Raw genomic sequence first — 27,419 nt, 5'->3', positions numbered from 1 at the left:
TAATCAATTTAAAACGCTAAGCGCAGGACCAGACAAGATTTCACACTTTCTCTTTTTCACAACTTCAAATCTTCTAGTTCATTTGTTTGCTTCAACGTTTAGTATCACTTCAACTGGAACTTGATGCGTTTGACTAATGAGGTTTTATATATCTTCTTTTTTATAGATGGTCATCATCAAAAACCAATTGAAGTTGCAATCGACCCCCCTTTGAAAGTTATCATCAAGAACTTCTTGATCAACACCGCACACCGTTTGACTTATGGAGTTGACAACATTTGCATCACTTGACAATTGAACTATTGATTGCTGAAGCGACTTGACAATTTTCATAGCTTGAAAGTCAAATTGACTTGACTGTTGTCGTCATAAAAACTAACCGACAATTAAGGACAATTGTACATGCACAACACATATATTCACACTTAATGCTTTTAAATCTCTAATTTTGGTGCCTTGGCAAATAAGAAACATATGGGAACAGTGTCTTTCCATAATTTCAACCATTAAATTTTTGATTACACATATTTATAGAGAGGTAATACTTGTACCGAATATTTTTCTAATATTGGCATCTCTTCTAATTCTTTAGTGCATTTTATTTCGATTTCTTTAGCCATTAGACCTGACTATGTATAAAAAAAAATTGTATGCCATTTTTAGGTTAATTTCTTTCCGAGTGGATTTTGGTATAGTCTACATCTCTCATTTTTTCCTTTTTTATTTTAATATATTCGACTTATATAAAATTCGATATTTGAAGAAGACTTCTAGGACAATTTAAACATATAACAAAATATCACTTTCACATCAACCAATTAGAAATAGGTCTTATAGTCACATATTCACCATGAGAGCCACTAATTAAATAAAGAATTTAGTTTTAATAACATTTGATGTGACAATTTAAAATTTAGTGATTACATATAAAAAGTATTTCTATAACATTTATTATATTCGATACACTTCAATTTAAAAAAAATTAATTTATGGATTGATTTGTTGGTGAAGTTAGAAAGTTAAAAGTGCATTTCTCTCAATATTTTAGATTCAAATTTCGTTAGTATTAACCATTTTTGTGTTAGATTAGTTCATACAAAACTTTGCCTTAACCAAATATCAAGTTTCCAAAATGATAAATTTATATTGCTAATAAATAATAGACAAAACTACATTCACATTCCTTTAAATTTGACTTATAGATTGGATCAGACGTTTAAAAAAAATTTAATGAATTTGTTACATTTTGTTTACACAGTTAAATATTTCAAAAGTTGGGTTAGTAGGTCTTTTGCCCCCTGCCATATAGGCAATTTTCTATTTTTTTCTCCTATAAAAGAAAATTAGATTTCAGTCTTGCCATATGAAAATTTTGTTCCTTTAAACCTTTAAGTGATCTTAATCAGTTTTAGTTCATATGTGTCTTGCTGAACAAAAAATTTATATTGTTTTTCAAAAAAAAAATTGTTACATTTGGGTTAAATAATGTCATTTCATAATTTTATTTTTGAATTATATTTTCAATCTAAATAAATATAATTGGAAAATTACTTCATTTCTATTATCATCCTCCCCATATTGCCCTAACGTTTCAATTAAAAAGAACTCCATTAGTGACGAAACCTGCGAAGGAGAAAAAGACAGTTGGACGCGAAAATGCTCATTGTAGTTGTATACATTGGTTACATAGCTCGATTCATCCAATAAATTTGAATGAAGGTATTCTCATTTCCTCATATTTTTCAGATTTTTTATGTGTTTAGTAGACAACAACTCTGATGCCTATCATTCTGAAATATAGTGTGACTAAGTTCAATCTTGTTTTCCATCACGGAGGGAGTTTTTCATAGACAATACAACTTTCTATAAGAGTGGGGTTCAAAACATTATATATGATTAAAATATCGAAAATGGGGTGTCTCAAAGGTGTTGAAATTGGTTCTTTACTAGAGTTATAAAAGAAATGAGTTTGTCTGGAGAAAACTTGAAGTTATAGATGATTACTTTTTTTTTTAAAATTAACATGGATAACCGAGTTATAGATGTTGCAAGTTATGATATTGGAAACAATAGTGAAAGACATTTATATATTGAGCATAATGTGAAGGACATCAATGTAAAAGTTGTTGAGCCTCAATGTATTGATCTGGCTGAAGGGACTGAATCAACTGAGGGAGAAGAGGAATCATTTGGAAGTGATGATGATGCAAGGGGGGTTAGGTTTGAGGATAGTGAAGATGAGAGAATAACTATATTGGATGTTGTATTTGAAGTAATTGAAGTTGAGGGGCCCAAAGATGGTACAAAAAGAGTTGAAATCAAAGGGAAGTCATATAGAGATAAGGTTTATGCCACTAAGTCACCCAAGAAAAAATTAACCCCAAAGAAGAAGAAGATGAAACTGGTTGCACATGCTAGGATAGCCAAAGCTCATAAAAGGATAGATGAGAGAGAATATAAATATGTGAGTGATGAAATGGGTAGATCATACCCTGATATATCTAAAGATAAAAAACTTCCTAAATATAAAAAGTTTAGGAAGGAACACTTAGGTAAGGACTATGAGTAAGTTAGGTATGGAATTTAATTCCTTAAGTGATTTCAAGGTGCAATAATAGAGTATGCATAGCTATATTTATGTTATTTTGTGTGTTTTGTTAGTTATGTTAAGTCACTTGCTTATTATGTGTGTTCTATTTGTTATGATTTTTTACAGGGATTAGTAAGTATTTTTGAAGATATGTTTAAGAGAAATTAACATAGGTTGTGCCTAAGACACCTATATGCCAATTTCAAGAAGAAACTTTGTGGAGGTACTTTAATTAGAGATTTTATGATGTGAGCTGCAAAAGTAACATATTATCAAGCATGGTAGAAAAAAAATGCTTGAACTTAAGAGGATTGATATAAATGCATGGAAGTGGTTGATGAGAGTTTTAACAAAGACTTGGTGTAAGCAAGCTTTTATCTTTTACCCTAAATGTGATGTATTAATAAATAATATATCTTAATCATTTGATGCCGCAATATTAGGTGCAAGGGATAAATCTATTTTAACTATGTGTGAATGGATTAGAAGCTACCTAATGATTATAGTATCAACTACTACAACTAAGTTACATAGAAGAGAATATAAGATAATGCATATTCCTAGGAAGAGGTTAGATAAGGAGGTTTTCATGAGTGGTCAGTGGAATCCATGTTGGCCTATGAATGATGAATGAGAGGTAAAACATGCATATAACACTCAATAATTTATGGTTGATGTTAGAAAAAAAAAACATGTACATGTAGGTTTTGGGATTTGGTGGGCATTCCTTGTAGACATGCCTATGCAGCATTAAGTTATAGACAACAAAAACAAGAGGATTTTGTGGATGATTTCTACAGTAGGAAAATGTATGCACTTTGTTATAGTTTTTCTATAAGTCCAATAAATGGGGTGGATATGTGGCCGAAAGTTGATAGAGATGATTTACACCTTCTTTGCACAAGAAAAGACCAAGCAGAACAAAGAAATTGAGGTTTAGGCAATTAGGCGATGGTGGTTAAAGATTAAGGAGAGTTGCAGTTACATATAGATGTAAAAAATGTGATAAAGCTGGCCATAACTCAAGAAGATGAGAAGAATCAACTCAGGAACCAAATGCTTTGAAAAGAAAGATAATGGTTCATTTTGATATGTTGTTGTCATAAACTGTGATAGATGTATATTTTTATATGTTATTTTGTTGATGTAGAGAAAGACTCCTTGGAGCACTGCAAAAAAAACAAGTGTTGCATATGTTAATGATTCAAGTGTTGAACATGTTAATGAACCATCCGTTGAACATGTTGATGATACAAGTGATGAACATGTTTATGAATCATCTATTGAACATATTGATGGTCATTTTGTTGAACATATTGATAATCCAAGTTTTGAACATATTGATGAACCAAATGTTGCAGATGTAGATGAGTCTGCCCATGTTCAAACTAAGAAGCTAAAATTGAAAATGTAATGCCCCAGACTACTTTCAAAATTACCGACTAACCCCACAAACCAACACGGGTCTTTTCAGCATGTTTTGTCCTCACTCACATGCTTTTTGGGAAACTTCCTAGAAGGTCACCCATCCAAATACTACTCCAAGTCAAGCATATTTAACTATAAAGTTCTTATTTGTTAGACTACCGAAAAGGAGATGCATATTGTTGGTATAGGTAGTACCAATTAATCCTTATAAGTCTTCCTTCAACCATGTAATCTCATACCTGCACAGCCTCAGGATCCCTCTTATTTCGATGTGAATTCGGTTTTTCCCTAGAAGTTGTTAGTAGTGTCTTATTATCATGCCTCGTGCATCGATAACCATTCCCTCGCCCTCAGGTGTTACATGTAACCACTCCCTGCCCTCTTCATCCTCGGTTGTTACATGCCCACCAGCTTCTGCTTGGTTCGTCCCCAAACCACATCGTACTGGGAGAGGCCTGGCTCTGATACCACTTGTAATTCCCCAGTCTGCTTTCAGGATTACCGACTAACCCCATAAACCAACACGGGTCTTTTCAGCATGTTTTATCCTCATTCACATGCTTTATGAGAAACTTCCCAAAATGTCACCCATCCCAATACTACTCCAAGTCAAGCACACTTAACTGCGGAGTTCTGATGGGATCTGGTGCATTAGTGTTGATCCAGTACGATGTGGTTCGGGACGAACCAAGCGGAAGTTGGTGCACATGTAACACTCGAGGCCGAAGAGGGCTAAGAGTGGTTACATGTAACACCTGAGGGCGAGGGAGTGGTTGTCGGTGCGTGAGACATGACAATGAGACACTCCTAGCAGCTTCTAGGGAAAAACCAAATTCACATCGGAATGAGATGGATCATGAGGTTGTGTAGGTATGGGACTACATGGTTGAAGGAAGACTTATAAGGATTAATTGGTACTACCTATACCAACAAGATGCATCTTCTTTTCGGTAGCCTAACAAAAAAGAATTTCATAGTTAAGTGTGCTTGACTTGGATTACTATTTGGATGGGTGACCTTCTGGAAAGTTTCCCGGAAAGTGTATGAGGAAAAAGTGTACTGAAAAGACCTGTGTTGGTTTGTAGGGTCAGTCGATAATCTCGAAAGTAATTTGGGGAGTTACAGAAAAAGGATAAGGACCCAAAATTGCTAAACCTGCAACTCAACAATTACCCAAGTTGTTACTGAAACAACTGTTACAGCCGCTACTAAACCAATTAGTGATGACAGACGAATTATACCAATGAATAAAAAATCAAAACCAACAAAAAGGTGAAATATAAAGGAAACAAGAGATCAATTGATAGATTGAGGGCTTTGAAGACCAAGTCAATTAAAGGCTTAGGAGCTAGCAATGATGAACCAATGGTGATACCTGAGGATGAAGATGGCACATTAACTCAAGAACCTACTGTACCAGACCCTAGGCTAGGTATATATGCTTTAGGGCTATAAGATCTTGGGATGACATTTCTAGGAGATTTTCTCTGTGATATTGTCGTTAATTCTAGTTGCAAATTACTTGTTTTTTGTTAAAACAATTGCACATTATGTGTTGTATGTTTAGCTGGTTGCACTTTGCATGCCTTTTGTAATGACATTATGATCTGCTTTTGACAGTTACACTTTGTGTGCTTTTTGTAATGACAGTTTGATATGCTTTTGATAGTTTCAAATTGTGTACTTTTTGTAATGACCTTATGACAGTTGCATAGGCAACAGTCGCGCATTTATATCTCCATGCTGGAACTAAATTATAACTCAATCTTATTCATTCATTCAACCAAAGCATTAACATTATAAAAAATTGAAATGGTCGTATACCAAAACTACATTGAAATTAATAGATTCTAAACAAACATTACACTGAAATTATGAGCCACTAAACAAAAAGGTACATTTAAATTTTGATTTTAAACCTAAATTTTGTAGACAATAGCAAAAAAATAACCAAGACATAATAAGGGCAACCATCAACCAAAAAGACTTCTTCTTTTCATATTGTATCAACTTCTTTGTTTTTTCAACCTTCTTGCAGCTTGAATCTTTGCCATATTCTTTTCAAAATTCCTTGTCAAACTTCTTTCTAAAGTCCTTGTCAAACTCTTTGAAATAACCAAGTATAGCTTCACAATTGTTGTACTCCATATCCAAACTTTTAGGAAGTTCCTGATTTTGAGATTTCAATGTCATTTAATCTAGTTCATCATCCCAAATAAATAACTCACAACTTATATATGACTGCAATTAACAATAAATTATGCATCAAGAGTTTGGGGAAGAATAGGATTTTCATGGATATTTGAAACCACATCTTCATGGCTAGGTTACAATCATATTTGGGTGATTCTCTTCCGGTCGAATTTCCAGTTGACGAATTACTACTTCCTCCCATTTGTAAACCCTAACGAAAGCTTCGAATAGCTACAATTCATAATGAAGAAAAATGAAGAAGACGCATGGGTGAGATACCGAATGTACGAAGATGAAGTTGAAAGAATGTTTGGATATAGGAAGAAGGAACACTATACTTTCGACAAAGAAGATGAAGTGGTGAATAAAATGGAACCTGAGTTTTTATTTAGATTGGAAAAATAATTCGATAATAAAATTGTGAAGTGGCATTATTTATCCCACATATAATTAAAAAAGAAATTGAAAAATAATATAAAGTTTTCATTCAATTTAGATTGAAAAAATAATTCAATAATAAAATTGTGAAGTGGCACTATTTATCCCACATTTAATTAAAAAAGAAATTGAAAAATAATATAAAATTTTCATTCAATAAGACACATATGCACTCAAATAACTTAAATTCGCATATATATATAGCAGGGAGCGAAAAACTTAGGGCCCGTTTGAATCAGTTTTTCTTTTCACTTTTTAAAATATGTTTTATAAAATTGTTTTGAAAAAGTATTTTTAAGAAGAGAACTATTAAAAAAATTATTTGGTAACATGACTTTTCAAAACTGTTTTAAAAACGAGAAAATAGAAATATTTGTTTGGTAAATTATTTTTAAAAACAGTTTTAAAAATGAGAAAATAAAAAATGATAACTCAATTTTTAAAAATTACTTTTTTATCTAATATAAAATGAAAAAGAATTTTAATAAATAATAATGAAATTTTTAATGACTCATATTTAAATATACAAGTGTAAATTTTATTATTAAATAAAATCGAGATAAAAACTTCTTATGATTAAATATATTATTTAATTCCTTTTTAGAGTCAAGTTAATAACTTGTTCACACAAAAGTTATCAAAATTTTATAGTATATCAATATCTGAAGCATACATATGAAATCAAACTAACATAAGTATTTAAAAATAATCACTAAAATTCAAAGTTGCTTGTATGAAAATGTAACATAGAGATAATTAATTCACTTAATTGCTACGGTGTACCCACATCTCATCTCTAATATGATTTCTCTTCATTGTCATTTCAGCTGCACCTTTATTAGATAACCTTGTTAAGTTGTCGACATTGGAACTTGTTCCTTCTATGATAGGACCTTCTTGTATTCCCTCAAGTTCGATAGGATCCATTTCTTCCCATATCCTAAACAACTCGTCCGGTAAATTCCACTTGCGTATGTAATTGTGAATAGCATAACACGTAATAACTATGAGTCGTTGCCTAGAAGGCTTATAAGGAGGCATCAACTTTAAAATAGGAAATCTATTTTTCAGCACCCCAAAACAACGCTCAATTGTCATCCTTAGAGACGAGTGTCTATAGTTAAATAACTCTTCTAGACTTCTGGATTGTCTACCTTGACCTCTATATTCTTGTGTGTGATACCTTTCACCCCTATAAGGGGGAAGAAAACCTCCAATACATGGATACCCAGAATCAACGAGATAAAAGGAACCTTCATCAAATAAAATATATGTTAGTTCAACTTTGTTAATTTTATTGAACATAATTTTATGTTGATACCATGACTTACCTCTAGGTGGCTAAGGAAATTCAGGATTTTGATTTGTAATTGCATCCAAAAGAATCTTTGAATCATGTGCACTTCCTTTCCATCCCGGATATACATACGTAAACATCATGTTAAAATCACAAGCACACATGATATTTTGTGTGATTGTTGCCTTTCTATCTCTACATGAAATTTGTTTTTCTGCAGGAACCGATGCACTGATATGTGTACCATCAATCACACCTTAAGACATAACCCAAATAATATGAATAAGTAAACCATAATCAAATTATGTTGAAATAAATATACAACTACAATAGAAGAATATGAATTATATGCATACCTTAAACCAAGGATAGTATTTTGAATTATTTTTAATTCTTTCGGGAAACTCTTTGGACTCTTGCTTTATTAGTTCCTTTCCAAATCGACAAATGCCCTTAATACCTCTTTAAAATTGTGTGATATTGTTTCAGTGAAATGTTGAAAGCGGATTGAAGCAACTCTATGACGAACATTATGACCAATTATGAATAAAAATGTAGCAACCTTCTCTTCAACAAGCACATCTCTTGAGTCACATAAGTAGTTCTTCTCCCTCAATTCATTACAGAAATTAATAAAAAATTCTTTCTTCATTCGAAATAAATCAAAACAACTTGTTCCAGATCCATTTAATACTTCAGCAACAAACTCACGACCAGTCAACGAAGATGTCAACACCTTTGCTTTGTTAAAGTATTTCTGATGATAATTATAAATCATACTATTAAAGAGAAATTCTGCGAATTCATCATCACTTGCATCAGAAGTAGAATCATCACTTTCATCAATATCAATTCTGGTTAGAACCTGTCATACAATTTAATAACAAAACTTTAAGAATGGTACATTCAATAAAAAGGAAATAAAAAGGTTTTATAACATAACTATAAAATTCAAAATGATGCATAAAAACACAAACAATTGTCAGCAAACAGAACAAAGTACACAATCATAAAAATAATAAACAAAGTACTAAGAGAAGTATGTTTCATTACTATCACCATAAGTTTAAGTAGGACTTTATCCTTAAAGTCTAAGTACCCATTGTTGAGAATGTGTCAAGTGTGAGTAGTGTGGATAATAGTCCCACATTGGTTGATAATGTGGAGACTTGAGCATTTATAAGTGAGAGAACCCACTCACCTATCACCTTAAGGTTTTAGGTGAATATGTGGTGTGTCTCTCACAAAGGTGTTGCTCTAGAAAAGGAAGTCCCACTATGTTCAATGCTCCCTAGTGAAAAATCTCCCCCAACAAATGGTATCACGAGCCTTTGGTTTCAGAAAGGGACCAGGTTACTTGTATCGAAAGTCAACGGCGCCTAGAGGGTGAATAAGAAACGTTCCGTTGAAGAGTGTCAACGGCGCCTAGAGGGTGAATAAGAAACGTTCCGTGCGATACAAGAGAAGTAAGTAGAGCTTTCACTTGAGGGGGAGCATTGTGGACTCGCACTTGAGGGGGAGTGTTGAGAATGTGTCAAGTGTGAGTAGTGTGGATAATAGTCCCACATTGGTTGATAATGTGGAGACTTGAGCATTTATAAGTGAGAGAACCCACTCACCTATCACCTTAAGGTTTTAGGTGAATATGTGGTGTGTCTCTCACAAAGGTGTTGCTCTAGAAAAGGAAGTCCCACTATGTTCAATGCTCCCTAGTGAAAAATCTCCCCCAACACCCATCCATGTTTCCTCTCAACAGACATGGTGTTAGGGACCAATTATCACTATTTTTCATATATTTTTATTGGTCCCTTTTACCATTTTCTTATTGAATTACACACTTTTTCCTCACAATTTAGTAATTATGCAATTAAGTTTAATTGATTATGTTTTGAGTAGATATTTCACTTAGTTGTTAGTTTTGTAGAGTTTTTGGACAAGAGAGCATTGAATTGCATAAGCATAATTTGGAAGGAGTTTGAATGGCGTTTTTGGAAGCATTTGAAGAACAAAGCTTGGGAGAAATAATTTAAAGGAAGCTTGCAAGGCAAAGAAGCTGGAATTGCTTCAGTTCGCGCTGCGACCAAGGTTGGCGCCGCGAACCTTGCGAAAACAGCAAGCTTGTTATTTGGTGACTCGACACAAGGCGAGACTTGTGGCAAAAGGATTTCTTCAAAGAGAAGGAATCGACTTTGATGAAGTTTTTGCACCTGTTGCTAGGATCAAAACAATCAGGTTGGTTGTTGGTCTAGCAAACTTGAACAACTGACAGATGTGTAGGATGGATGTGAAATGTGCATTCCTTAATGGCCCCTTAGAAGAAGAAGTTTATGTTGCACAACCAGATGAGTTTGTGAAACATGGCGAAGAAAGAAAAGTGTACAGGTTGCATAAAGCCCTGTACGGACTTAAACAAGCTCCAAGAGCTTGTAACAAGAATATAGATGGCTTTCTAAGGGAGAAGGAATTTGTGAAGTGCAAATCTGAACATGGAGTATATGTAAGAAGAAGCAAAAGTAAATTTCTTATACTATGTCTCTATGTCGACGATCTGTTGATAACAGATAGTTGCAAGAAGGAGATTGAAGACTTCAAAGGTGATCTCAACAAGGAATTCAAAATGTCAGATCTGGGTGACATTTCATATTTCCTTGGCATCAAATTCTACAAGAGTGGTTAATTAATTTTTAAAACTAACTTTTAAAGATGAGAAAAAAAAATCTATTTTATAATCTGATTTTTAAAAAATATAACATAACATGAAAAAACTTTTATTAAAATTAATAAAAAATATTTTTTTTATAATCTATTGAGCACAACCCGATTAAAAGTTCTATTGATTCGAGATCTGGCCTGGTGTAAAATTACTCTAGGTTTCTTAATTCAACCTAGTGTAAATACTCCATTGATTTGAGATCAGTCCGATAAAGATCTTGGTTCAATTCGTGGTCAGCTTATGTAAAATCCGTATTGGTTCAAGATCTACCCGTGTAAAGTCTCGGTGAGAAGAGAAGATTAATTGCTTCTCTTTTCAAGCCTGGTTCGTTGTATGATTGGAAATTAGTTTGCAACTTCATTTTTCTGTATAAGGGGTTTGTAAGCATAACCTTCTAAAAGCTCTCAAGAATAATGGATACTCTTAAGATCAATTCTTGGAGAGAGAAGTATGTCACTTCATTAGACTGAACCTCTATCATTTTCGGTGTTATTTCTCTTCGTTTATCTTTTTAATTTTTCACTTAACTTCTTTACTTTGAATTCCTGCAGAGTTTTTATAAAATATTTTTAAATTTTAATTTTTAAAATGATTTTGTTTTTAAAAAATATCAAATCTCCACAATTCACCACTCTCTTGTCAATAGAGTCACATGTTCAATATATATCATTAATTTTAGGTACAAAAATCTAAGAGAAATCAAAATTATTTGAAGTTGAAATATAAAAATGAGTTTCGTGAATCCGCTAACATAAAAGGACTAAAATTATGATTAACCTAAATATTATTTTTGAAAAAAAATTAATTAACAATACGTGAGACCTATTTTTTAAAATACAGTTTATATACTTTTAAATTTTAATAAAATATATGTCAGCTAAAATAGTATTTTTATTTATATGAACAGATTAATAATTATTAAAATAAAATAAAAATTTATAATTGTGTAATTGACACAAATTTAAAAATTAATTCAAATTTTTAAGTGTTATTATTGTCAACTTAATATTAATACTATATTATATTATTATATAATTTAATAATGCATGTAATATATAGAAGAAAAATTGAAATAATTTATTCAGATCTATTGTAATATTGTAAGTTAACTATATATGGAACAAATCAATATAATTGTGTTTTGTGTTTTTGTTGTAAAAAAAACTAAGTTAATTATTTACAATATTGCCATTAATGAAAATTGGTTGTTTTCTCCGTGTTTTTGTATTTCTAAAATATACATAAAAATATTGAAAAGTGAAAACCAAAACATAATTGAGTAGTTTTTGTTTTTTAATTTTAAAAACAATTAAAACTGAAACAGTTTCACAAAACAAGTTTTAAAAAAATAAACCAAACAATTTTTTTAGTTTCTAAATTTTTGAAAAGAAAAAAACAGTTTTTAAAAAGTGAATCAAACAGGCCCTTAGTAACCCTTAAAAGTTGGTTAAAAAACTCAGTTTGTTTTTTTTAAATTTAAAATATAAAAATATGAAGTGGAAGAAATTGTGAAATGAAAAATCAGACTAATCACTAATACCATAAAAATGGCTTTCGAAAGACTAACGTCATGTATGGATTAAAAAAATGAATGATGTTTATTATAATGACAAATAAAGTGTATGTTTTTTTTCTATACAAAAGAATTTAAGTTAAACTTTAAAGCTCATTAGAAATAGAGCAGATTAGTTTACAGAAAAATGAAAGATAGTGTGTTTTTTTTACAGACAAAAAACAAAATTAGACATTGAGGATCAGTAGAGTTAGAGCACATTTCAAGAATCAAGCGTTTATAGTAATCAAATAAATTGTTGTATCTAATATGACCATTCACAATAATAACTACAGTATATGCTATCAAAATAGTAGTGTTTTCTATATGAAATTATAAATGGTACTGACCACTACCCACATATGGCCCTTGATGAGCCACCAATTGCAGGGTTTCACATTGATACCATTGCATCTATATCTAATGGAAGGTGCTGAATCATTTTTGTGGATCATCAATGTGTCTTTGAAAAACTGCATAAAGATAGAGGTAAAGTTAAGCATGCACATAACCAGTCATTAAATCACAACTTTGTAAAATATTGATTCTAAAAATTGGTCAATACAACATAGTTACTAAGAAGCAACCTCAATTGCTTCATCGTCCGTGATGTTCTTAAACTGTGGATGAAAAATCATCCTTGGCTTGAAATACTTTTCCGCACTCTCCTTTTCTTTCTGAGTTTTGTCTTGCTCACTCGGCAAGGAGCTCTGGTCATGGTAATAGGGATCAAAATTCTGGTTGGTACGTAGCCAATCACTTCTCAATTGACTTTCTTTACAAACAAGGAAGACTTGATACCTGTTCTTTTGGATTGACTTGATTTTACAAGTGAGCATGTCACCTTCATGTAGCCTATCAGATAACTCAATTATATCTCTCCAGTCATCTGCAAAGTCTTCTTTCATAAGGATTCAAGTCCGCGTATTGCTTGCTGGGCTTGAACTCGGCGAACTGTAACCTGGACCATTTTACCATCAGCGAGAGTCTCCTCAGTCTCACCTGAAATCATATAAAACTCCTCATCCTGACTTGGTTCTTCATATTGCTTACGCCAATCCTGAAACCCTTGAATCAATTCTCTTTTTATATCATAGAAAGTTTTAATTTTGTCTTGACGAAGTTTTCCAACAGCATATTCCTCAACATCGAGGTTTTTCAAATAACTAGGTCGATCTCTCACGTGTTCTATGGCCATCTGTAGAGCATCATCGTCATCATTTGCATCACCTGTGCCATCTTCCTCCTGAGCAACTCCTCTGGCCAACTCCTGAGCAAGAATAAATCAATAAATTGGCTGCTCTCAACTTCGCCGGACACGCAAGAAACCAACCGAATTGACAAACACTTTTTTACCAAGTTGGTGCTCTGTCAAAAAGTTCTTCCGGGTATAAATTGAGCCAGCTCTAACTAGCTATCTCTGCAAGGATGCAGCCTTCCGTGGACCAAGCCCCGAAATAAATTGTAACGGAGCAAATAACCATTCGTGAGTTGTTGCTAAATTAATGTCTAAGCCAACCTGATTGGTCACATCTACCATAACCTGCTCAACCATCCCAATTTTATCATCCAGGTTGAGATAACTCTCCAAAGGGCTCAGCTTCCAGGACAATATTTCCTTTCTGGGCCCACATAGTGTTGCAACCATTGCCAATGGGTTCTGGAGATATCTTCCAAGAGCAACAGCCCGCCTCACTATACCTGTCAAAGCAACAAAAACAGGATAAGCTGTAGGATTCATTAGATGGTGATGATGGAAGCATATACCAAAAACAATAATCGCCTAGCTGCTGCAAAGGAAGTTGTTCAGAAGAAATTAGAGAATTTTCATAAAGACGGGGCAGAGATTCATTGCCATACACAATGCTGAGCCTGTCCATTTCATGCCAACACAACATCTCTAGGATTTTCCTCGACCATCTTAAAAATAACCTGATAGAAAAATCAGAAACCAACAGATGAGACCCACAATATAACACAGCAGCCGAAGTCTTTTTCCAGGGAGGCGGAGGCAAAAAGTAAGACATGTTGTATGCAAAAAATAATCATAATTCCAACTGAGGACACCATGACCATGCCATTTTCTACAGCTTAACAGCAAAAAGTAAACATGTACTAAAAGTCATTTTAAAATCCAATACTGAAGTGTTTGGGAATATTCAGGTTTGTTAGGTAAACCAAACTACTTAGTGAAAGATAGATTGGAAGGAACAGATGAAAACACGAATAGGAATAAGACTGACAACTGATCAATATCGTTTCCATGTTCGGTAAGGTGATTGAAAGTGGAACAGAAATAAGCATTCATAGTATTATAGGTACAGGAATTGCTTCAATAATTTACCAAAATATAGATTTAAACGTAAAAAACAAGATATAACCTCATATATGTCTTCTTTCAAGCGAGTGCAAGACATGTTAGCTGCTCCTAATACTACAACATGTGGTTGGTGATCTGTCATAAACTTCAACACACGTTTCTCGTCATTCTTCTTCCTTTGTTGGTCATTGACATTCTGTGACCTTAAAGTAAGCGACTTGGTGTATAGCACATCTTGCACTTCTCCAGATGAATCTAACATAACAAAAGTTGTCTGTGGCTTACCAGAGCCCGAAGAGCAGGCCATAACCCTAGGAGCAGCCTCATTATCCAAGCTAAGATCATTTTCCTTCTGTTGATAAGGCCCCACAGAAACCTTATTGCATAAGGCCTTCCCATACTCCATAAGCACCCAATGCTTTGCTTTGCTTGCTAGGACGCCTCTTGCTTCATTTTCCATTGATGGTAAAAGAAATCGAAAAAATTGCATCATGCAGTATGAGCTTCCTCTGTTCATTTCACAGTTGAGCAGATATGCTAACACTATCACTAACAAAATACTCGTTGAATTGGTCTATTAATTTGTTAAGATACTCATCAGGAAGCTTAATAGAAACTTGAATGAGTTTTTCTTCTTCTGCCTTTTGTATAAGGAGCCATTGGGCATCCTCAAATTTAAACAAAGGCTTCTCTCGCAGCCAATTCACCCCAGAAAACTGATGGAACGAATCTATGGTCATATTACCATCGGCGGTAGGAGAGGTTGACACCACCGCATGGTCAGTAAAGTATCTACGAACATGTTTCTTTATGCTAGGCTCACAAGTTGTCTCCACAGCTTCCTGGAACCAAATAAACAAATGATCAAACAAAGGAGACATTATAATGATTATGAACAAAGTTACAGATACATACCATGTGCCTAGCACATTTAAGTACTTCTTCAGGTGTATCGTACATAGCACTAGTGAAGTTTGAAGCCACCTCTTCTGGTGTTTCCTTTGGATCTTCCAACTCATGCTGTAGAAGAGGGCAGACAAAACAAAGCCTTTAGTTTATGGTCAAAACAAATAACAATTCTAAATTCAGACATACTTACCAGATGAACAAGAGATAAACATGATCCAATTTGTTCAGAACTACACCCAAACCTGCTTGCAACCTCCCACAGACCCGCCTTATTGAAAGTGCTATACATTGACTTCCGTTTCGGCCTTTTGTACTGCCTTCATCAACACCAGCTTCACCTGATGGGAAATGCAAGTTGAACTTGCAGTCAACATCATCAACCTCCCTCTCTGATTCTGCCTCCTTCAGTGATCTCATAACTGATTCAAACAATTTCCTATTCAAGTTTCGTCTTGTTTCCCCACATACACGGCGTGACTCTTCTTCAAACTGTTTATTGTAGTATAATTGGAGGACACTCTTCCGCTTCTGAAGAAGCAACCACTTCCTGTGCAGGTCCTGTAGAGTCCAAAGTATCTAAAAAATGCACAAGGAATCAATTTGAAGTGCTTTTATCATGTTATCATCAGTATCATCAAACAATATAATAAAAAATTAAAAGGCAGAAAAATAAATCATAAAAGACCTTGTGCCATTTTAGAGTAGGTGTATTGTTATTCTTATTCCAATTATCATCTTCACCAGCTTCAGGTCGCTCAAGGTCTTTCAATAAGCTTAAACACTCCTCCTTCCGATACATGGCAATAAAAGGGATCTAAATGTTAGATCCACATGCCTACATTTCTAGCCATACTATTCCACCCTCTATTTTTCAATGGCAGTCAACAAAAGAATAGTAACTTTGAATTTTGACCAAGAGAATAGTGACTTTGAATTTTGACCAAGAGCATAGTAACTTTGAATTTTGACCAAGAGAATAGTAACTTTGAATTTTGACCAAGAGAATAGTAACTTTGAATTTGGAACATTGTTTTTGGTGAAGAGAAAATCACAAAGGTCACTTTGCATGGACATGAGGTATACCACATGAATCCTATAAATACTCATTGAAGTTGTAGGAAAATTCAATTCTTCTCAAGGCAATGAATACATTTGCATTTGACAGAAAAATTGTAATTTGAGAGTTAGAGAAATTTTCTAGTGTGAGAAAAATTTCTGTGAGAGAAACTCTTGGGTGTAATTGGGTTGTGGGTGAGAGAAACTTTTGAGTGTTTGTAAACACAGTGTATTTTTCTCTTTTCAGTAAAAGGTCTGCAGCAGCCCGGAGACGTAGGCATACTTGGCCGAACTCCGTTATCAATTGTGTGTGTGTTTTTATGCTTCCGCATATTATTGTTTTTACGAATCTGACTAAGAGGAAATTCGGCGTAGTTTTCAGACAACTGGCATCAGAGCTGGTTGGTTCGGCCGAATAATTGTTTTTGAGGAAAGTACTATTCATGTGAGTAGTAACTTTGTGATTAGTGTTTTTCGTGAATAGTGAAAATTGGTCAGCATTACCAATTTTTTCGGTGGTTTGCATAAATTATCATAGGCGATCCAGAGGAGTCAGGTTCGAGTAGGAACTATGGCGGCAGACGAAGGAAAAGTGAAAATCGAAAAGTTCGACGGTGCGGACTTCAGCTTTTGGAAGATGCAAATAGAGGATTATTTGTATCAGAAAAGCATGCATCAACCTCTCACGAGTAAACCAGCAGATATGAAAGAAGATGACTGGAAACTTCTTGATAGAAAGGCTCTTGGAGTCATTCGATTGACGTTATCTCGTAATGTTGCCTTCAACATTGCCAAAGAAAAGACTACGGCCGGTCTTATGAAGGCCCTTTCTAACATGTACGAAAAGCCATCGGCCTCAAACAAAGTTCATTTGATGAGGCGGTTGTTCAACTTACGGATGGCAGAAGGTGCATCAACGGCGCAACATCTAAATGAACTCAGCACAGTCACAACCCAGTTGAGTTCAGTTGGAATCGACTTTGATGATGAAGTACGGGCTTTGATACTCTTGTCTTCCCTACCAGAAAGTTGGAATGCTACTGTCACAGCTGTGAGTAGCTCATCGGGAAGCAACAAGTTAAAATTTGATGATGTTCGTGATTTGGTTCTCAGTGAGGAGATCCGACGGAGAGAGTCGGGTGAATCATCAACCTCTTCAGTATTGCATACAGAGTCAAGAGGAAGGAGTTCAACCAAAGGAAGCGGACGCGGAAAATCAAAAGAAAGGCGATCCAAGTCCAGAAATCATCATAGTTCTAACAACTCAAAGACTATTGAGTGTTGGAATTGTGGGAAGACGGGACACTATAAAAACCAGTGCAGGAGTGCACCAAAGAGACATGAGGCGAAAGATGAGGCAAACGTTGCTTCAACCTCAAGAGGAGGTGATGCATTAATATGCTCTTTGGAGAACAAGGAAGAGTCGTGGGTGTTAGACTCTGGAGCATCCTTTCACGCAACTTCGCAGAAAGAACTCATCGAGAATTATGTCCCTGGAAACCTTGGTAAAGTTTACCTTGGTAATGAACAATCTTGTGAGATTGTAGGAAAAGGTGTAGTGAAGATCATGTTGAACGGGTCTGTTTGGGAGCTGAAGAATGTCAGACATATCCCCGACCTGACAAAGAACTTAATCTCAGTAGGCCAGTTGGCCAGTGACGGTTACACAACAATCTTCCACGGAGATCAGTGGAAAATTTCAAAGGGTGCAATGACGATAGCTCGCGGTAAAAAGAGTGGTACTCTTTACAAGACGGCAGGAGAATGTCATCTTATTTCGGTTGCAGCAAGTGGAAATCCCAACCTATGGCACCAGAGACTTGGCCATATGAGTGAGAAAGGGATGAAGGTAATGCACTCGAAGGGCAAACTTCCAGGTCTTCAGTCAGTAGAAATTGACATGTGTGAAGACTGTATATTTGGAAAGCAGAAGAGAGTTAGCTTTCAGACAAACGGAAGGAAGCCAAAGAAGGAGAGACTCGAGCTCGTTCACTCTGATGTTTGGGGTCCAACGACAGTCTCATCCATTGGTGGAAAACGATACTTTGTGACTTTTATTGACGACCACTCCAGAAAGGTATGGGTATACTTTCTGAAACATAAATCTGAAGTATTTGAAGCTTTCAAGATATGGAAAGCCATGGTGGAGAATGAGACAGGGTTGAAGATCAAAAAGCTCAGAACCGACAATGGTGGTGAATATGAAGACACCAGATTCAAGAAGTTTTGCTATGGGCATGGGATCAGAATAGAGAGGACCGTGCCAGGTACGCCTCAACACAATGGTATAGCTGAGCGCATGAACCGAACATTGACTGAAAGAGCCAGAAGCATGCGTGTGCAATCAGGTCTTCCAAAGCATTTCTGGGCAGAAACAGTCAACACAGCAGCTTACTTGATCAACCGGGGTCCATCAGTGCCATTGGAACATAGACTACCAGAAGAGGTATGGAGCGGAAAAGAGGTAAAACTCTCACATCTTAGAATTTTCGGCTGTACAGCATATGTACACATCAGCGATCAAGGCCGGAACAAGCTTGATCCCAAATCAAAGAAGTGTACTTTCATTGGTTACGGTGAAGATGAGTTTGGTTACCGTCTTTGGGATGACGAGAACAGAAAGATGATCCGCAGTAGAGATGTGATCTTCAATGAGAGGGTAATGTACAAGGACAAGCATGATACAGGTGCCAACAACTCAGAACCAAGTGGGCCAGTTTATGCAGATGTGGACGATGTCCTTGAAAGACCCACAATTGATAGTCCTCAGCCAGAAGAATCAACTGAACCAGGCAATGTGCAGCAGTCTGACAGAACAGAGCATTCTACTCCAGCTCCGGAGTTAAGGAGGTCTTCTCGAGTTCCTGTACCTAACAGGAAATACATGAGCTACATGTTGTTGACAGATGGAGGAGAACCTGAAGACTATGCAGAAGCATGTCAGACAGTAGATGCGAACAAGTGGGAGCTTGCCATGAAAGACGAGATGAAGTCTTTGATCTCAAATCAAACATGGGAACTAGAAGAGTTACCTATGGGAAAGAAGGCACTTCACAACAAATGGGTGTATCGAGTGAAGCAGGAGCATGATGGCTCTAAAAGATATAAAGCTCGACTTGTTGTAAAAGGATTCCAGCAAAAGGAAGGAGTCGATTACACCGAGATTTTCGCACCAGTTGTGAAGCTCAATACTATCAGGTCTGTGTTAAGTATTGTTGCCAGTGAAGAGCTCTACTTGGAGCAGTTGGACGTGAAGACTGCATTTCTTCACGGAGACCTAGATGAGGAGATCTATATGCACCAACCAGAAGGTTTCTCAGAGAAAAAGAATATGGTGTGCAGATTAAAGAAGAGCTTGTATGGCCTAAAGCAAGCTCCAAGGCAGTGGTATATGAAGTTTGAGAGCTTCATGCACAAGGAAGGTTTCAAGAAGTGCAATGCTGACCACTGTTGTTTCTTCAAGAGATATAACTCTAGTTATATCATTTTGCTACTTTATGTCGATGATATGTTAGTAGCAGGTCCAGATATGACCGAGATCAGAAATTTGAAGAAACAATTGTCAAAAGAATTTGACATGAAAGATTTAGGTCCAGCGAAGAAGATCCTTGGAATGCAAATCACGAGAGATAAGCAAAAGGGAACCTTGCAGTTATCTCAGACAGAGTACATCAACCGTGTTTTGCAGAGATTCAACATGGACAACGCCAAACCGGTTAGCACACCTTTGGCTAGTCATTTTCGTCTATCAAAGGATCAGTCCCCTAAGACAGAGGAAGATAAGGAATTAATGGCTAAGATTCCATATGCTTCAGCCATAGGAAGTTTGATGTACGCGATGGTCTGCACGAGGCCAGACATTGGCCATGCAGTGGGAGTTGTAAGCAGGTTTATGTCAAATCCAGGTAAAGCTCATTGGGAAGCTGTGAAATGGATTTTGAGATATCTACGAGGCACTAAGGAGAAGTGTTTGTGCTTTAGTAAAGGTAATTTAAAAGTACAAGGCTACGTAGATGCAGACTTTGCAGGTGAAGTTGATCACCGAAGAAGCACCACTGGTTACATATTTACTGTTGGTACTAGTGCTGTTAGTTGGATGTCGCGGATACAAAAGATTGTTGCTCTATCCACTACAGAGGCTGAATATGTCGCAGTAACAGAAGCTAGCAAAGAATTGATATGGCTTCAGGGATTGTTAACAGAGTTGGGTTTCATCCAAGAGGATAATGTCTTGTACAGTGATAGTCAGAGTGCAATACATCTGGCAAAGAATTCAGCATTTCACTCTCGAACGAAGCACATTGATCTCCGTTATCACTTCATCAGATCTCTGATTGAGGATGAGGTACTAACATTAAGGAAGATCTTAGGAAGCAAGAATCCAGCAGACATGTTGACAAAGGTGGTGACCATTGACAAACTGAAGTTGTGCTCAACTTCAGTTGGCCTGCTAGAATAATATGCAGGAGAGGCTGCTGCATGATCGAGGTGTGAAGACCGACTGAAGTCAGTCTTCAAGTGGGAGATTGTTAGATCCACATGCCTACATTTCTAGCCATACTATTCCACCCTCTATTTTTCAATGGCAGTCAACAAAAGAATAGTAACTTTGAATTTTGACCAAGAGAATAGTGACTTTGAATTTTGACCAAGAGCATAGTAACTTTGAATTTTGACCAAGAGAATAGTAACTTTGAATTTTGACCAAGAGAATAGTAACTTTGAATTTGGAACATTGTTTTTGGTGAAGAGAAAATCACAAAGGTCACTTTGCATGGACATGAGGTATACCACATGAATCCTATAAATACTCATTGAAGTTGTAGGAAAATTCAATTCTTCTCAAGGCAATGAATACATTTGCATTTGACAGAAAAATTGTAATTTGAGAGTTAGAGAAATTTTCTAGTGTGAGAAAAATTTCTGTGAGAGAAACTCTTGGGTGTAATTGGGTTGTGGGTGAGAGAAACTTTTGAGTGTTTGTAAACACAGTGTATTTTTCTCTTTTCAGTAAAAGGTCTGCAGCAGCCCGGAGACGTAGGCATACTTGGCCGAACTCCGTTATCAATTGTGTGTGTGTTTTTATGCTTCCGCATATTATTGTTTTTACGAATCTGACTAAGAGGAAATTCGGCGTAGTTTTCAGACACTAAAAGACAATAAAAAGTCCATATTAAGAAACTAAGGTGATGTAAACTATAAACCTGAAGGAGCAAATAAATAATACTAACATCTAGCTTTTGCAGATGATGAAGTTCCAAATATCTGACAATATCATCCTTGTCAATTGGTAGCTCCTACCTTGAATCAAATCAGAAGCTATTTTTAGGTTTTAGCAAATTGAAATTCAGAAGCTATTTTTAGGTTTTAACATACCTTGATTGTGTTGAGCATTGTTTTTAAGTAGTTTGAATTTTTTGCAGGTTTGATTATGATTCTCCAACAACAACTCATAATCATCTTCATCGAGAAGATGTTTCTATTTTTCAGTTCTTCCATTTCTTTCAACAACTCGTAATCTATCTTCTTCCATTGAATTTGATTTTGTCTCAACTGAATGTGAATACTCTCTTCACTCACCAACACAATTGCAAACCTTCTTCTATTTATACGCTTTAAATCAAATCTAACGCATTAAATGATTATATCTTTTTTTTTATTATTTACACCTTCAATCATTATATCTTTTTTATTATTATTATTATTTTATTACTTAATCAAATTTTAAATTTATTTAAAATTCCCTCACTTGTCACTTTCAAATCTACGCATTTATTCTAATCTCTTTTGGTTTAATTATGAGAAAATGGACAATACGGTAAAATTAATTTATATTATTCGTCACCTATCAGTATTCAATTTTTTTAAAATAATCAATATTTTAAAATAAATATAAAATAATCATTTAAAAAAAATTAAAATACCACCTTTCAAAACAGATGAGCCTGATGAAGAGGCACATCCATTTTCTTTTAAGAGGAGGCGCCAGTTTGAGTGGCGCATGCATTGGATGCCTCATGAAGAGGCGTCAATGCCTCTGGCGCATGCATTTGGCATGTGGTGTATGCGACAATTCATCTGACGCATACACTTTGTATTAATTTTTTTTAATTTAATTTTAAATTTTTTTTATTAAATAATTAAATATAATGTTAAAAAAATGTATTCATGATATAATAAATGTTACATGGGATTGACAAAAATTTAATGACCGATCCGATCGAATCGTCCCCTTGTTCCACATCCAGGTGCGTTAGTTTGTCTTCAAAGTCTCCTGCGATTTTCTTGAGGTGTTTGGGATCTTTGCGTGCTGACGTGATCGAATGATGGTTGGTGTGAAGGTTCGACGGAAGTTTCAGCGGTATTTGATAGATGTGTCATCATTTGTTCCTAATATCCAGAGGGCTCTGGCCAACGACGCTTCCGTAATGGAGTTCGGTGCACATGTCATTGTAGTTAGGTCGATGGGGTTGGGTGGATTGTGGACGGTATAGTTGCCCGAATTGGGACATTGAATCATTTTGGAAACGAAGTAATGGTTCTTAGGGTGTACTATAGTTACAAAATGGTTGTGTGTTTTGGTGATGGGATGTTTGAGTGGTCATTGGTGGGGGGGGGGGGGCTATGATGAAGTGATCCATATGAATCATTTAGGCTATAGACGATTGTGGTTGAAGCGTATGGTTGTTGGTGGGTATGGTTTGATTCTTGGTTTTGTGGTTGGGTGGGTGACATGAATGGATTGCGACGTTGGGTGTTTGGTTGTTGGGTGGATGGCATGAATGGGTTGCGAAGTTGGATGTTTGGTTGTTGGGTGTATGTGGTAGGTTGATGGTGTGGGGTTGGTTGTTGGGCTTGGGTGGTTTGACATTGGTGTTGGACGGGGACTTGTTGTTGGGCGTACGATGACAAAGCTAGTTGGCGTGGATCAATCAAATATCGTGGCTCAGACAGAAATTATTGCGTTGTTACCGACCTTAAACCATGCCATATATTGTTGAGTTGGTCTTGCACCATGGATGACTAATTCATTTAAGATGTGTTGTCGTCGATTCCTCCGTTGATGACACATTGTTAGGGACCAATTAGTACTACTTTTTATACCATTTTATTGGTCCCTTTTACCAAGTTTTGATGTAATTACACACTTTTATTCTCACTATTTTGTATAAATGCAATTAGGTTTAATTTATTTTGTTTTGAATAGTTATTTCACATATTTGTTAGTTTTGTAGAATTTTTGGATGAGAAAGCTTTGGATTGCAGCATCATAATATGGAAGATTTTGGATGAAGCTTGCAAAACAAGGAAACTGAGGCAGCTTCAGTTCGCCCCGCGAACAAAGTTCGCCCCGCGAACTGCATGACAGGACCAGTTCGCCCCGCGAACAAAGTTCGCCCCGCGAACCCTGCGAATCCAGCAAACTGATTTTTGGGTCAAAAGTGCTGTTTTGAAGGCCAGCTGTTTTTGCCATTTTGGGTCTGCCTTGGAATTGCTTTTCTGCTTTAGATGACAATGTCCAATTAGGGAAATGTCAACCTTTTTTGGTAGAGACAAAATACATTAACCTAGGGGATGGAAACATTATTGACTATCATTCATACATTGTTCTAGAGAGCTTTTGTAATAGAGAAAAACAGAGTTTTTCTTCTAAAAACCTTCTGCTTTGTAACAATGGTGATGAGGAGCTAAACTCCCTTTTGTCAAGATTGCAGGTAGTAGCTATTCTCATCTATCTATGTATTCACTTTGATTTATATATGAGATAGAGATTGTTGATGTATTGATTACTGTTTTTGCCTTAAGTTGAAAACCAGATTTGAGTAGTTGTCGAGAGAGATTACTCGAGTTTAGACATAAAACAGATTTTCAAGTAGTGAATAAGTTGTAGAGATAGACTTATTCATTACTATTCGTTGATATTGAACATTAAAGGTTGCTATATTGATAGTTAGGTGGAGAGATCGTCTAAGGATCAATATAGTAATTATCACGATTTCATTTAGACATAAATGACTTTGAGAGGATATTTGAACATCATCAATAATCTTGAATCTAATTATTTATCATAGGGAATCATAGATATTTGAAATAGTGAACTCCAATCTTGCCAAGCTTTTATAATTGTCCAAAACCACTTAATAGTCTTTGTTAACTTTCACTCACAAAATATTTCTCCAAACAAAACAACCCTGTTACTTTCTTAACTTATAACATTTGAATTATAGAACGGCGGTAATATTACCCAATCTCTGTGGATACGATACAAAAATATTTGCCAAAGATATACTCTTTCAACAAATTGGCGCCGTTGCCGGGGATTGGTGTCGATATTACAAGCATTGCAATAATTCATTGTTTTAAGTTTTGTTACTTTTATTGTTATCCCTCTTTTGTTTCACTTGGTTTGTTAGTTTTGAAGATTCTAGTGCATGCGAGGAAAAGCAACTGAGGAGCAACTTCAATTCGATCCTGAAATTGAAAGAACACTTCGGAAGCTCAATAGCAAAACACGAAGAAGAAGGAAACTAGCCGAAGAGAGGAACCAGAGAGAAGAAGCATCTACTTCCGCACTTGTTCAAATCGAAGAAGTGGTTGTAGAGGCTTGTAAAGGAAACATGGCGGATGACAATCGTACCGAAATGTCCGCTAATAGTCCAAGAAGGAATGCTCAATTTGCCCGTGGAGGAAGAAATACGGAGATGAAGACCGGAATCCTCCAACTTCTCTATGCAAATCCATTCACCGGAATGGATCATGAAGATCCGTACTCCCATCTCATCAAATTCTATGAGATTGCGGGTTCGACGGGAATTGATGAAGCGGGTGAAGAAGCATTATTCAAGAGGATGTTCCCACACTCCTTAGTGGGAAAGGCAAAAGAGTGGTACCTTGATCAAGCAGCAAGAGTTATGACGGATTGGAATTTGTTAGAAGAAAAGTTCTTAGAAAGATATTTCCCTCAATCCCGATTCATGGAAGCCAAAACGGCTATTGCGGTATTCACTCAAGGAAGCAACGAGTCTTTAAATGAGGCTTGGGAAAGATTCAAGTCAATGTTGAGAAAATGCAAGGGTCATGGTTTTGATGAGCTCACTCAAATCCATATTTTTCTAAATGGGCTCCAATCAACTCACAGAACACTTTTGGATGCTACCGCGGGTGGCTCTCTTATGTCAAAAACTGCGGAAGAAGCTAACGTTATTATTGACCGGATGGCACTCAATGATCGTCAAAGTCAACATGACCGTAGTCCTTCACAACGTAAACCGGGAGTTCTTGAATTAAATACCAATGATGCCATCCTTGCTCAAAACAAGTTACTCTCTCAACAAGTGGAGCTTCTCACTCAACAAATGGCCAAGCTTCCACAGCAAATGAAGGAGATTCAAAGTTCTCAAGTTCGACATCAAGTAGCATGTTGCGAGTTATGCCAAGGAGATCATCCTACTGGTTTTTGCCCTCCGCTAGAAGAAGTGAGCTATGTGAACAATCAAAATCAAGGCTATCAAAGGAACAATCAAGGTTACCAACCAACAAGGTTCAACAATCAAAATTTTCAGCAGCAAAGTCCTTATCAACACCCCAATTCTCAAGGCCAACAATCGCAAGGAGGAAATTCCAAGCTAGAGGACACTCTTCAACAATTCATGCAAGCTTCCATGGCAAATCAGAAGAGTAATGAAGCAGCAATCAAGAATTTGGAAAATCAAATAGGTCAACTTGCGAAACAACTGTCGGAACAAACTGCAGGATCTTCTTTCTCCGCTAATACTCAAACTAATCCAAAGGAGCATTGCAAAGCAATTTTTACTAGAAGCGGTAGAGAGTTGACAAGTAAAAAAGGTGAGGAAATTACAGTTGAGAATGATATGGATGCTGTGATGGAAAATGAGGATGTGGCTTGTGGGAAGAAGAAAGTGGTAGAAACTGCTCAGTTCGCGCCGCGATCTCCCTTCGCGCCGCGAAAACAGCAGAACCAACAACTGATGGAAGAGCAGCGGTGTGAAGCGGAAATGAATAAGGAAATCGAACCAAGAAATAAGAAAAAAGGAGACAAAGGAGTGAATGTCATTCCAGTTCAACATCTACCATATCCGCACGCACCATCAAAGAAGGATAACGCTAGACACTATGCACGGTTTATGGACATCTTCAAGCAGCTTCAAATCAACATTCCATTTGCTGATGCATTAGAACAAATGCCACGGTATGCCAAGTTCATGAAGGACATTCTTACAAAGAAAAGGAGACACGTGGAAGACGAGACCATACTACTTGATGCACGGTGTAGTGCTATCATCCAAAAGACTCTCCCAAGGAAGGAGTCCGATCCGGGCCGGGTTGTTCTACCGGTGACCATTGGAAGCACATACACTGGAAATGGTTTGATTGACTTGGGCTCTAGTATAAATTTAATCCCTTTCTCCATTGTTAAAAGATTAGGGAATGTTGAGATTAAATCGACGAGAATGACTTTACAACTAGCCGACAAGTCTACCACTTTACCATACGGAATTGCTAAAGACATGTTAGTGAAGGTGGACAAATTCTTGTTTCCGGTAGATTTCGTAATAGTGGAGATGGATGAGGACCGTGATGTGCCCCTAATTCTTGGAAGACCTTTTATGAAAACAGCTCGGATGATGATTGACGTAGATGATGGACTAATGAAGGTGAGAGTGCAAGACGAAGAGGTGACCTTTAATCTTTTTAAAGCTATGAAGCATCCGCATGACAAACATGATTCATTCCGAAATGATGCAATTGAAGAAAAATACCATGATGGAAAGGCCCGTCGCAAGGAGTTTCATGTCGGACAAATGGTACTGCTTTTCAAATCAAGGTTCAAGTTATTACCGGGTAAGCTGAAGCCAAAAGGGTCAGGACCGTTCGTTGTCAAGGAAGTACGGAATTGTGGAG

At 36.1% G+C, this 27,419-nt stretch overlaps 1 pseudogene; it reads right to left on the bottom strand.

Moving 5' to 3' along the window:
* Nucleotides 1–12,432: 12,432 nt before the first annotated feature.
* Nucleotides 12,433–27,419, bottom strand: part of LOC127129717 (transcription elongation factor SPT6 homolog) — a 40,092-nt pseudogene continuing 25,105 nt past the window's right edge.

Source organism: Lathyrus oleraceus, chromosome 3 (assembly GCF_024323335.1).
Source record: "Lathyrus oleraceus cultivar Zhongwan6 chromosome 3, CAAS_Psat_ZW6_1.0, whole genome shotgun sequence".
NCBI lineage: Eukaryota > Viridiplantae > Streptophyta > Magnoliopsida > Fabales > Fabaceae > Lathyrus > Lathyrus oleraceus.
Note: the sequence above shows the minus strand (reverse complement) of the source record. Positions and strands in the feature narration are given on the sequence as shown.